The 13056-nt window shown below is 66.4% G+C and overlaps 1 protein-coding gene and 1 long non-coding RNA gene across 4 annotated transcripts in view; both read left to right on the top strand.

The window, feature by feature from the left end:
- LOC120385155 overlaps nucleotides 1-13056 on the top strand; it is a 572769-nt gene that overhangs the window by 85095 nt on the left and 474618 nt on the right. The window lies entirely within an intron of this gene.
- The window catches only part of LOC120385170, a 32436-nt gene continuing 23240 nt past the window's right edge, over nucleotides 3861-13056 (top strand). For all 3 annotated transcript variants that reach the window (XR_005589321.1, XR_005589320.1, XR_005589319.1), the window contains exons 1-2: nucleotides 3861-3907; nucleotides 5234-5327. This is a non-coding gene — a long non-coding RNA (uncharacterized LOC120385170). The remainder of the gene's footprint in view (nucleotides 3908-5233; nucleotides 5328-13056) is intronic.

The raw sequence follows: 13056 nt of genomic DNA, 5'->3' as shown, positions 1-13056 counted from the left end.
GGGTTCTGGGGTGAGGCTGGGGATGAGAGGTTTGGGGTGCAGCAGGGGCTCCGAGCTGGGGATGTGAGGTTGGGCTGTGGGGATGAGGGCTCCTGCTGGGGGTGCGGGTTCTGGGGTGAGGCTGGGGATGAGAGGTTTGGGGTGCAGCAGGGGCTCCGAGCTGGGGATGAGAGGTTGGGGTGTGGGGTGAGGGCTCCAGCTGGGGTGCGGGTTCTGGGGTGAGGCTGGGGATGAGAGGTTTGGGTGCAGCAGGGGCTCCTGAGCTGGGGATGAGAGGTTGGGGTGTGGGGATGAGGGCTCCAGCTGGGGTGCGGGTTCTGGGGTGAGGCTGGGGATGAGAGGTTTGGGGTGCAGCAGGGGCTCCGAGCTGGGGATGAGAGGTTGGGGTGTGGGGTGAGGGCTCCAGCTGGGGTGCGGGTTCTGGGGTGAGGCTGGGGATGAGAGGTTTGGGGTGCAGCAGGGGCTCCGAGCTGGGGATGAGAGGTTGGGGTGTGGGGATGAGGGCTCCAGCTGGGGTGCGGGTTCTGGGGTGAGGCTGGGGATGAGGTTTGGGGTGCAGCAGGGGCTCCGAGCTGGGGATGAGAGGTTGGGGTGTGGGGTGAGGGCTCCAGCTGGGGTGCGGGTTCTGGGGTGAGGCTGGGGATGAGAGGTTTGGGGTGCAGCAGGGGCTCCGAGCTGGGGATGAGAGGTTGGGGTGTGGGGATGAGGGCTCCAGCTGGGGTGCGGGTTCTGGGGTGAGGCTGGGGATGAGAGGTTTGGGTGCAGCAGGGGCTCCAGCTGGGGATGAGAGGTTGGGGTGTGGGGATGAGGGCTCCAGCTGGGGGTGCGGGTTCTGGGGTGAGGCTGGGGATGAGGGATTTGGGGTGCAGCAGGGGGCTCCGAGCTGGGGATGAGAGGTTGGGGTGTGGGGGTGAGGGCTCCAGCTGGGGGTGCGGGTTCTGGGGTGAGGCTGGGGATGAGGTTTGGGGTGCAGCAGGGGCTCCAGGCTGGGGATGAGAGGTTGGGGTGTGGGGATGAGGGCTCCAGCTGGGGTGCGGGTTCTGGGGTGAGGCTGGGGATGAGAGGTTTGGGGTGCAGCAGGGGCTCCTGAGCTGGGGATGAGAGGTTGGGGTGTGGGGATGAGGGCTCCAGCTGGGGTGCGGGTTCTGGGGTGAGGCTGGGGATGAGAGGTTTGGGGTGCAGCAGGGGCTCCCGGCTGGGGATGAGAGGTTGGGGTGTGGGGATGAGGGCTCCAGCTGGGGGTGCGGGTTCTGGGGTGAGGCTGGGGATGAGAGGTTTGGGGTGCAGCAGGGGGCTCCGAGCTGGGGATGAGAGGTTGGGGTGTGGGGGTGAGGGCTCCAGCTGGGGGTGCGGGTTCTGGGGTGAGGCTGGGGATGAGAGGTTTGGGGTGCAGCAGGGGGCTCCGAGCTGGGGATGAGAGGTTGGGGTGTGGGGATGAGGGCTCCTGCGGGGGGTGCGGGTTCTGGGGTGAGGCTGGGGATGAGGGTTTTGGGGTGTAGGAGGGGGCTCCGAGCTGGGGATGAGAGGTTGGGGTGTGGGGATGAGGGCTCCAGCTGCGGGTGCGGGTTCTGGGGTGAGGCTGGGGATGAGAGGTTTGGGGTGCAGCAGGGGGCTCCGAGCTGGGGATGAGAGGTTGGGGTGTGGGGATGAGGGCTCCAGCTGGGGGTGCGGGTTCTGGGGTGAGGCTGGGGATGAGAGGTTTGGGGTGCAGCAGGGGCTCTGAGCTGGGGAGGAGAGGTTGGGGTGTGGGGATGAGGGCTCCAGCTGGGGGTGCGGGTTCTGGGGTGAGGCTGGGGATGAGAGGTTTGGGGTGCAGAAGGGGCAACCGAGCTGGGGATGAGAGGTTGGGGTGTGGGGATGAGGGCTCCAGCTGGGGGTGCGGGTTCTGGGGTGAGGCTAGGGATGAGGGATTTGCGGTGCAGCAGCGGGCTCCGATCTGGGGATGAGAGGTTGGGGTGTGGGGATGAGGGCTCCAGCTGGGGGTGCGGGTTCTGGGGTGAGGCTGGGGATGAGAGGTTTGGGGTGCAGCAGGGGGCTCCGAGCTGGGGATGAGAGGTTGGGGTGTGGGGGATGAGGGCTCCAGCTGGGGGTGCGGGTTCTGGGGTGAGGCTGGGGATGAGAGGTTTGGGGTGCAGCAGGGGCTCTGAGCTGGGGATGAGAGGTTGGGGTGTGGGGATGAGGGCTCCAGCTGGGGTGCGGGTTCTGGGGTGAGGCTGGGGATGAGAGGTTTGGGGTGCAGCAGGGGCTCCGAGCTGGGGATGAGAGGTTGGGGTGTGGGGATGAGGGCTCCAGCTGGGGTGCGGGTTCTGGGGTGAGGCTGGGGATGAGAGGTTTGGGGTGCAGCAGGGCTCCGTGCTGGGGATGAGCGGTTGGGGTGTGGGGGTGAGGGCTCCAGCTGGGGGTGCGGGTTCTGGGGTGAGGCTGGGGATGAGAGGTTTGGGGTGCGGCAGGGGCTCCAAGCTGGGGATGCGAGGGTGGGGTGTGGGGCATGAGGGCTCCAGCTGGGGCTGCGGGTTCTGGGGTGAGGCTGGGGATGAGAGGTTTGGGGTGCAGCAGGGGCTCCGAGCTGGGGATGAGAGGTTGGGGTGTGGGGATGAGGGCTCCAGCTGGGGTGCGGGTTCTGGGGTGAGGCTGGGGATGAGGGTTTGGGGTGCAGGAGGGCTCTGAGCTGGGGATGAGAGGTTGGGGTGTGGGGATGAGGGCTCCAGCTGGGGTGCGGGTTCTGGGGTGAGGCTGGGGATGAGGAGGTTTGGGTGCAGCAGGGGCTCGAGCTGGGGATGAGGTTGGGGTGTGGGGTGAGGCTCCAGCTGGGGGTGCGGGTTCTGGGGTGAGGCTGGGGATGAGAGGTTTGGGGGGCAGCAGGGGCTCTGAGCTGGGGATGAGAGGTTGGGGTGTGGGGATGAGGGCTCCAGCTGGGGTGCGGGTTCTGGGGTGAGGCTGGGGATGAGAGGTTTGGGGTGCAGCAGGGCTCCAGCTGGGGATGAGAGGTTGGGGTGTGGGGATGAGGCTCCAGCTGGGGTGCGGGTTCTGGGGTGAGGCTGGGGATGAGGGATTGTCGGAGGGGCTCCAGCTGGGGATTAGAGGTTGGGGTGTGGGGATGAGGGCTCCAGCTGGGGGTGCGGGTTCTGGGGTGAGGCTGGGGATGAGAGGTTGGGGTGCGGCAGGGGGCCCCACGTGTCCCGATATGATCTCGATCCCATCTGGTCACCCTGACCCTGCCTCTGCCCTGCTGTGCCGCTAACGAGACTGAAGGCCGGAGCTCCCGGGCTCCCTTTTCGACCAGGTGTTGCAGCGGAAACCCGGACACCGACCTGGGACCCAGCCCCTTTAACAGTCCGCAGTGGGGAAGGCGCCGGCCGGCGATGAGCCCCTCCATTCCTGCGCTGCGTCCCGTCCCGGCTCTGCCCCTGCTCGGGTGCCCGGCTCGGGCTGGATGGGTCCCTGGGGGTCATCACTCGCCCCCACCCGCCTGGATTCCCGGCGGGGGGGACACGCCCCCTCGTTTCGCACAGCGACTCCGCGGGCTGGTGCGGGGCGCGGGGCGGGGGGGGGGATCCCGGGTAAAGTTGCCCCCCCTCCCAAAGGGCGCCCCAGCCACGCCCACTGGCTGTCCCCCGCTGGGGCCCGGCCCTGCCCCCTCCGGGCCCTTCCTCCGCCTGAACCCTGGACCCCCCCTCCCCCCCCAGGGCAGGTGGGAGCGGAGCGGGGGCGGGGGGGGGCACCTGCAGCGGGCGCGTTCGCCACGAGGGGGCGCGGCGCTGGCTGAGCCGGAGCGCTCAGGGCTGCAAGCGGCAGCCAGAGACGTCGCCCGGCGGCCGAGCAGCTCGGCGCTCCGCTTGTCAGGCCTGGGCCAGGCGGGGGGGCGGGGCTCGGCCTGGCGGCGCGCGGCACGGAACGTTGCGGAGCGGTGAGTGCGGCCCTTCCCCCTCCCCTGCCTGGAGAGCCGCGCTCAGAGAACCTGCCCCGCCCCCCGCCCGAGGAGAGTCCCACCGACCCCGCCCCCCGCCCCTCCCGCGGGGCAGAGACTCCCTCACTCAGACCCCGCCCCCTCCCCCACTCCCCCACAAACCCCGCCCCTCTCCCCACAGACCCTGCCCCGCCCAGACCCTTCCCCCTGCCCCTCCCGGGGGGCAGAGACTCCCTCACTCAGACCCGCCCCCTGCCCCTCGCGCGGGGCAGAGACTCCCTCACCAGACCCCGCCCCACTCCCCACAGACCCTGCCCCTGCCCCTCCCGGGGCAGAGAGTCCCTCAGACCCGCCCCCGCCCGAGGAGACTCCCCACAGACCCCGCCCCCTCTCCCCACAGACCCTGCCCCGCCCAGACCCCGCCCCTGCCCCTCCCAAGCGTTGCAGAGACTCCTCACTCAGACCCCCCGCCCCACTCCCCACAGACCCCGCCCCTGCCCCCGCGGGGCAGAGACTCCTCACTCAGACCCCGCCCCGCCCCCACAGACCCCGCCCCCTGCCCCTCGCGCGGGGCAGAGACTCCCTCACTCAGGCCCCGCCCCTCCCCCACAGACCCCGCCCCTGCCCCTCCCACAGGGCGAGACTCCCTCACTCAGGCCCCGCCCTCCCCACAGACCCCGCCCTGCCCCACAGGGCGAGACTCCCTCACTCAGACCCCGCCCCGCCCCTCCCCACAGACCCCGCCCCCTCCCCGAACCCTGCCCCTGCCCCTCCCACAGGGCGAGACTCCCTCACGCAGACCCCGCCCAGCCCCCTCTCCCCCCTGCCCGTAGGAACCAGACCCCCCCAGAAACCCAGAGGCGAGCCAGACCCACGTGGCCCCCGGAATGCGGTGCCCAGAGCTGCCCTTGTGCTGCAGACCCATCTGCACCTTCACCTGGGGATGGACGGGCAGGGGAGGGTGCCTGGAAACCATGGTGGGAGCCAGTTCACAGGGGGAGCCCGCTCCACAGCGCAGTTGAAACGAGTGAGGGTTTGTCTGCACTGACAGCGGCAGCGTTTTAACCGCACAGTGTGGTCGGTGCCAGAGCTTTCCCAGCGCTGTAGGAAAACCACCTCCAGGAGAGGCGCAGCTCCCAGCGCTGGGATCCTGTCTACACTGGCGAGTTACTGCGCTGAGACTCGCTGTGCTCACGGGGGTGGTTTTTCAGCGCAGTAACTTGCCAGTGTAGACAAGCCCCACGTGTGCAGGGCCTGGGTGAGAGAATCAGGGGGTGAACTGAAGCCCCTTCTGAAACCTCTTCAATGCCCTTCTCACCCTCACAGGCTGCAGAGTAACAACCAGGTTTCACTCCAGATTCACTCCAGATTGTCACCTTGTCCCAGGGGAAGGGAAATGGATTCTGTGAAGCAAGCTCAGGTAGGGGATTGTCAAGGGGTTGTAGAGGCGGAGCCTTTGCCTTTGCCTGACTGTGCAGTGGAAAGGGGAGGGAGCAGGACATGCAGAAGTGGGGGGAGACATCACAAGCTTTTAAGCAATAAAATACCCCCTCCTTGTTCAGCCGCCTGTCCCCTCTCCAGTTTGCCTCTCACTCCCCCTCCCACATCCCAGCACCCTCCTCAGTCTGCTGCCTGTCCCCTCCCCACTGTGCCTGTCATCACCCCCCCCACACACATCCCCAGCACCCTCCTCAGTCTGTCGCCTGTCCCCTCCCCCCTGTGCCTGTCATCACCCCCCCCACACACACACACGCATCCCAGGCACCCTCCTCAGTCTGCCACCTGTCCCCTCCCCACTGTGCCTGTCATCACCCCACACATCCCCAGCACCCTCCTCAGTCTGTCGCCTGTCCCCCACTGTGCCTGTCATCACCCCACACACACATCCCCAGCACCCTCCTCAGTCTGCTGCCTGTCCCCTCCCCCCTGTGCCTGTCATCACCCCCCCCACACGCATCCCAGGCACCCTCCTCAGTCTGCTGCCTGTCCCCTCCCACTGTGCCTGTCATCACCCCCTCACATCCCCAGCACCCTCCTCAGTCTGCCGCCTGTCCCCTCCCCACTGTGCCTGTCATCACCCCCACACACATCCCCAGCACCTCCTCAGTCTGCTGCCTGTCCTCCCCACTGTGCCTGTCTTCACCTCCCCCCCCACACACATCCCACGCACCCTCCTCAGTCTGTCGCCTGTCCCCTCCCCACTGTGCCTGTCATCACCCCCCACACATCCCAGCACCCTCCTCAGTCTGCCGCCTGTCCTCCCCACTGTGCCTGTCATCACCTCCCCACACACATCCCAGGCACCCTCCTCAGACTGCCGCCTGTCCTCTCCCCACTGTGCCTGTCATCACCCCCCACACACACATCCCAGGCACCCTCCTCAGTCTGCCGCCTGTCCTCTCCCCACTGTGCCTGTCATCACCCCCCCCACACACATCCCCAGCACCCTCCTCAGACTGCCGCCTGTCCCCTCCCCACTGTGCCTGTCATCACCTCCCCACACACACATCCCCAGCACCCTCCTCAGACTGCCGCCTGTCCCCTCCCCACTGTGCCTGTCATCACCTCCCCACACACACACATCCCAGGCACCCTCCTCAGTCTGCCGCCTGTCCCCTCCCCACTGTGCCTGTCATCACCCCCCCCACACACATCCCCAGCACCCTCCTCAGTCTGCCGCCTGTCCCCTCCCCACTGTGCCTGTCATCACCCCCCCCACACGCATCCCAGGCACCCTCCTCAGTCTGCCGCCTGTCCCCTCCCCACGGTGCCTGTCATCCCCCCCCACACATATCCCGCACCCTCCACCCTCTGCCGCCTGTCCCGTCCCCTCAGTGCCTGTCATCACCCCCACACACACCCAGCCCCGGCACCCTCCTCAGACTGCCGCCTGTCCCCTCCCCACTGTGCCTGTCATCTCCCCCACCACACGCATCCCAGGCACCCTCCTCAGTCTGCCACCTGTCCCCTCCCCACTGTGCCTGTCATCACCCCCCCCACACGCATCCCAGGCACCCTCCTCAGTCTGCTGCCTGTCCCCTCACCACTGTGCCTGTCATCACCACCCCCCCCCACACACACATCCCCAGCACCCTCCTCAGTCTGTCGCCTGTCCCCTCCCCACTGTGCCTGTCATCACCCCCACACACATCCCCAGCACCCTCCTCAGTCTGCTGCCTGTCTCCTCCCCACTGTGCCTGTCATCACCCCCACACACACACATCCCCAGCACCCTCCTCAGTCTGTCGCCTGTCCCCTCCCCACTGTGCCTGTCATCCACCCCCCCACATCTCCAGCACCCTCCTCAGTCTGTCGCCTGTCCCCTCCCCACTGTGCCTGTCATCACCACCCCCACACGCATCCCAGGCACCCTCCTCAGTCTGCCGCCTGTCCCCTCACCACTGTGCCTGTCATCCACCCCCCCACATCTCCAGCACCCTCCTCAGTCTGTCGCCTGTCCCCTCCCCACTGTGCCTGTCATCACCACCCCCACACGCATCCCAGGCACCTTCCTTAGTCTGCCACCTGTCCACTCCCCAGCGTGCCTGTCATCCACCCCCCACATCTTCAGCACCTTCCTTAGTTGCTGCCTGTCCCCTCCCCAGCGTGCCTCTGTGGCATTCTGTACCTCAAGGTAGCACCCTGGAACCTCCATATTCACCCCTGTGATAAGAGTAGGATCACTGTTTTGTACAAAGTCTGCCTTGTGAGGTTTCATTTTAAAAGCCTTAATCTGTTGAACATTAATATCCTGTTGGATTGGATGTGCTATTGTTACATATGAAGTTATGAAGTATTGCTGTATGCGTCACTGACATATGTTGTGAAGTTGGGAACACCCACAGCCAGCCTTTCAGTTACAACAAAGGAGTAGCCATCAATACCCTGAGGACGTTAATGACTCATCAACGCCTGGGTCAGTAGCCCAGAGGAGGCACATACACTATAGGAGGAGACTAATCCACATTACAGCAAATATCTTTCCAGCAAGCTGGAAGAAAGCATAAAAGAGACCCAGTGACATTATCACTTGACCCCTTCCCCCCATCTCAACATCTGGAAGCCACCCTGCTATCCGCTCCTCTCCGCCAGCCACCCTGCTATCCGCTCCTCTGTGTCACCCTCTCTGCTATCCGCTCCTCTCCGCCAGCCACCCTGCTATCCGCTCCTCTCCGCCAGCCACCTTGCTATCCGCTCCTCTCCGCCAGCCACCCTGCTATCCGCTCCTCTCCGCCAGCCACCCTGCTATCCGCTCCTCTCCGCCAGCCACCCTGCTATCCGCTCGGCGCCGCCAGCCACCCTGATATCAGCTCCTCTGTGTCACCCACCCTGCTATCCGCTCCTCTGCGTCACCCACCCTGCTATCCGCTCCTCTCCGCCAGCCACCCTGCTATCCGCTCCTCTCCGCCAGCCACCCTGCTATCCGCTCCTCTCCGCCAGCCACCCTGCTATCCGCTCCTCTCCGCCAGCCACCCTGCTATCCGCTCCTCTCCGCCAGCCACCCTGCTATCCGCTCCTCTCCGCCAGCCACCCTGCTATCCGCTCCTCTCCGTCAGCCACTCTGCTATCCGCTCCTCTCCGCCAGCCACTCTGCTATCCGCTCCTCTCCGCCAGCCACCCTGCTATCCGCTCCTCTGTGTCACCCACTCTGCTATCCGCTCCTCTCCGCCAGCCACCCTGCTATCCGCTCCTCTCCGCCAGCCACCCTGCTATCCGCTCCGCTCCGCCAGCCACCCTGCTATCCGCTCCGCCAGCCACCCTGCTATCCGCTCCTCTGTGTCAACCACTCTGCTATCCGCTCCTCTCCGCCAGCCACTCTGCTATCCGCTCCTCTCCGCCAGCCACCCTGCTATCCGCTCCTCTCCGCCAGCCACCCTGCTATCCGCTCCTCTCCGCCAGCCACACTGCTATCAGCTCCTCTCCGCCAGCCACCCTGCTATCCGCTCCTCTCCGTCAGCCACCCTGCTATCCGCTCCTCTCCGCCAGCCACTCTGCTATCCGCTCCTCTCCGCCAGCCACCCTGCTATCCGCTCCTCTCCGCCAGCCACCCTGCTATCCGCTCCTCTGTGTCACCCACTCTGCTATCCGCTCCTCTCCGCCAGCCACTCTGCTATCCGCTCCTCTCCGCCAGCCACCCTGCTATCCGCTCCTTTCCGCCAGCCACCCTGCTATCCGCTCCTCTCCGCCAGCCACCCTGCTATCCGCTCCTCTCCGCCAGCCACTCTGCTATCCGCTCCTCTCCGCCAGCCACTCTGCTATCCGCTCCTCTCCGCCAGCCACCCTGCTATCCGCTCCTCTCCGCCAGCCACCCTGCTATCCGCTCCTCTCAACCAGCTACCCTGCTATCCGCTCCTCTCTGCCAGCCACCCTGCTATCCGCTCCTCTCCGCCAGCCACCCTGCTATCCGCTCCTCTGCGTCACCCACCCTGCTATCCGCTCCTCTGTGTCACCCACCCTGCTATCCGCTCCTCTGCGTCACCCACCCTGCTATCGGCTCCTCTCCGCCAGCCACCCTGCTATCCGCTCCTCTCGGCCAGCCACCCTGCTATCCGCTCCTCTCCGCCAGCCACCCTGCTATCCGCTCCTCTCCGCCAGCCACTCTGCTATCCGCTCCTCTCCGCCAGCCACTCTGCTATCCGCTCCTCTCCGCCAGCCACCCTGCTATCCGCTCCTCTCCGCCAGCCACCCTGCTATCCGCTCCTCTCCGCCAGCCACCCTGCTATCCGCTCCTCTGTGTCACCCACCCTGCTATCCGCTCCTCTGCGTCACCCACCCTGCTATCGGCTTCTCTCCGCCAGCCACCCTGCTATCCGCTCCTCTCCGCCAGCCACCCTGCTATCCGCTCCTCTCTGCCAGCCACCCTGCTATCCGCTCCTCTCCGCCAGCCACTCTGCTATCCGCTCCTCTCCGCCAGCCACCCTGCTATCCGCTCCTCTCCGCCAGCCACCCTGCTATCCGCTCCTCTCCGCCAGCCACTCTGCTATCCGCTCCTCTCCGCCAGCCACCCTGCTATCCGCTCCTCTGTGTCACCCACCCTGCTATCCGCTCCTCTGTGTCACCCACTCTGCTATCCGCTCCTCTCCGCCAGCCACTCTGCTATCCGCTCCTCTCCGCCAGCCACTCTGCTATCCGCTCCTCTGTGTCACCCACCCTGCTATCCGCTCCTCTCCGCCAGCCACCCTGCTATCCGCTCCTCTGTGTCACCCACCCTGCTATCCGCTCCTCTCCGCCAGCCGCCCTGCTATCCGCTCCTCTCCGCCAGCCACCCTGCTATCCGCTCCTCTCCGCCAGCCACCCTGCTATCCGCTCCTCTGAGTCAGCCACTCTGCTATCCGCTCCTCTCCGCCAGCCACCCTGCTATCCGCTCCTCTCCGCCAGCCACCCTGCTATCCGCTCCTCGGTGTCACCCACTCTGCTATCCGCTCCTCTCCTCCAGCCACTCTGCTATCCGCTCCTCTCCGCCAGCCACTCTGCTATCCGCTCCTCTCCGCCAGCCACCCTGCTATCCGCTCCTCTGAGTCAGCCACTCTGCTATCCGCTCCTCTCCGCCAGCCACCCTGCTATCCGCTCCTCGGTGTCACCCACTCTGCTATCCGCTCCTCTCCGTCAGCCACCCTGCTATCCGCTTCTCTCCGTCAGCCACCCTGCTATCCGCTTCTCTCCGCCAGCCACCCTGCTATCCGCTCCTCTGTGTCACCCACCCTGCTATCCGCTTCCCTCAATCACCCACCCTGCTATCCGCTCCTCTCCGCCAGCCACCCTGCTATCCGCTCCTCTCCGCCAGCCACCCTGCTATCCGCTCCTCTCCGTCAGCCACCCTGGTATCCGCTCCTCTCCGTCAGCCACCCTGCTATCCGCTCCTCTCCGCCAGCCACCCTGCTATCGGCTTCTCTCCGCCAGCCACCCTGCTATCGGCTTCTCTCCGTCAGCCACCCTGCTATCCGCTCCTCTCCGCCAGCCACCCTGCTATCCGCTCCTCTGTGTCACCCACCCTGCTATCCGCTCCTCTGCCCCAGCCACCCTGCTATCCGCTCCTCTCCGCCAGCCACCCTGCTATCTGCTTCTCTCCGTCAGCCACCCTCCTATCCGCTCCTCTGAGTCAGCCACCCTGCTATCCGCTTCTCTCCGTCAGCCACCCTGCTATCCGCTCCTCTGAGTCAGCCACTCTGCTATCCGCTCCTCTGTGTCACCCACTCTGCTATCCGCTCCTCTGTGTCACACACCCTGCTATCCGCTCCTCTCCGCCAGCCACCCTGCTATCCGCTCCTCTCCGCCAGCCACTCTGCTATCCGCTCCTCTCCGCCAGCCACCCTGCTATCCGCTCCTCTCCGCCAGCCACCCTGCTATCCGCTCCTCTCCGCCAGCCACTCTGCTATCCGCTCCTCTGAGTCAGCCACCCTGCTATCCGCTCCTCTCCGCCAGCCACCCTGCTATCCGCTCCTCTCCGCCAGCCACCCTGCTATCCGCTCCTCTGTGTCACCCACCCTGCTATCCGCTCCTCTCCGCCAGCCACCCTGCTATCCGCTCCTCTGTGTCAGCCACCCTGCTATCCGCTCCTCTCCGCCAGCCACCCTGCTATCCGCTCCTCTCCGCCAGCCACCCTGCTATCCGCTCCTCTCCGCCAGCCACCCTGCTATCCGCTCCTCTCCGCCAGCCACCCTGCTATCCGCTCCTCTCCGCCAGCCACCCTGCTATCCGCTCCTCTCCGCCACCCACCCTGCTATCCGCTCCTCTCCGCCTTCCACTCTTCTATCAGCTCCTCTCCGTCAGCCACCCTGCTATCCGCTCCTCTGTGTCACACACCCTGCTATCCGCTCCTCTCTGCCAGCCACCCTGCTATCCGCTCCTCTCTGCCAGCCACCCTGCTATCCGCTCCTCTCCGCCAGCCACTCTGCTATCCGCTCCTCTCCGCCAGCCACCCTGCTATCCGCTCCTCTCTGCCAGCCACCCTGCTATCCGCTCCTCTCCGCCAGCCACCCTGCTATCCGCTCCTCTCCGCCAGCCACCCTGCTATCCGCTCCTCTCCGCCAGCCACCCTGCTATCCGCTCCTCTCCGCCAGCCACTCTGCTATCCGCTCCTCTCCGCCAGCCACCCTGCTATCCGCTCCTCTCCGCCAGCCACCCTGATATCCGATCCTCTCCGCCAGCCACCCTGCTATCCGCTCCTCTTAGCCAGCCACCCTGCTATCCGCTCCTCTCCGCCAGCCACCCTGCTATCCGCTCCTCTCCGCCAGCCACCCTGCTATCCGCTCCTCTCCGCCAGCCACTCTGCTATCCGCTCCTCTCCGCCAGCCACCCTGCTATCCGCTCCTCTCCGCCAGCCACCCTGCTATCCGCTCCTCTCCGCCAGCCACCCTGCTATCCGCTCCTCTCCGCCAGCCACTCTGCTATCCGCTCCTCTCCGTATTCCACCCTGCTATCCGCTCCTCTCCGCCAGCCACCCTGCTATCCGCTCCTCTCCGCCAGCCACCCTGCTATCCGCTCCTCTCCGCCAGCCACCCTGCTATCCGCTCCTCTCCGCCAGCCACCCTGCTATCCGCTCCTCTCCGCCAGCCACCCTGCTATCCGCTCCTCTCCGCCAGCCACCCTGCTATCCGCTCCTCTCCGCCAGCCACTCTGCTATCCGCTCCTCTCCGCCAGCCACCCTGCTATCCGCTCCTCTCCGCCAGCCACCCTGCTATCCGCTCCTCTCCGCCAGCCACTGTTCTATCCGCTCCTCTCCGCCAGCCACCCTGCTATCCGCTCCTCTCCGCCAGCCACCCTGCTATCCGCTCCTCTGTGTCAGCCACCCTGCTATCCGCTCCTCTGTGTCAGCCACCCTGCTATCCGCTCCTCTCCGCCAGCCACCCTGCTATCCGCTCCTCTCCGCCAGCCACCCTGCTATCCGCTCCTCTCCGCCAGCCACTCTGCTATCCGCTCCTCTCCGCCAGCCACCCTGCTATCCGCTCCTCTCCGCCAGCCACCCTGCTATCCGCTCCTCTCCGCCAGCCACCCTGCTATCCGCTCCTCTCCGCCAGCCACCCTGCTATCCGCTCCTCTCCGCCAGCCACCCTGCTATCCGCTCCTCTCCGCCAGCCACACTGCTATCCGCTCCTCTCTGCCAGCCACCCTGCTATCCGCTCCTCTGCGTCACCCACTCTGCTATCCGC

This window comes from Mauremys reevesii, linkage group 17, assembly GCF_016161935.1.
Source record: "Mauremys reevesii isolate NIE-2019 linkage group 17, ASM1616193v1, whole genome shotgun sequence".
Lineage (NCBI taxonomy): Eukaryota > Metazoa > Chordata > Testudines > Geoemydidae > Mauremys > Mauremys reevesii.
The sequence above is the reverse complement of the archived record's forward strand: the minus strand, read 5'-3'. Positions and strand labels throughout refer to the sequence as shown.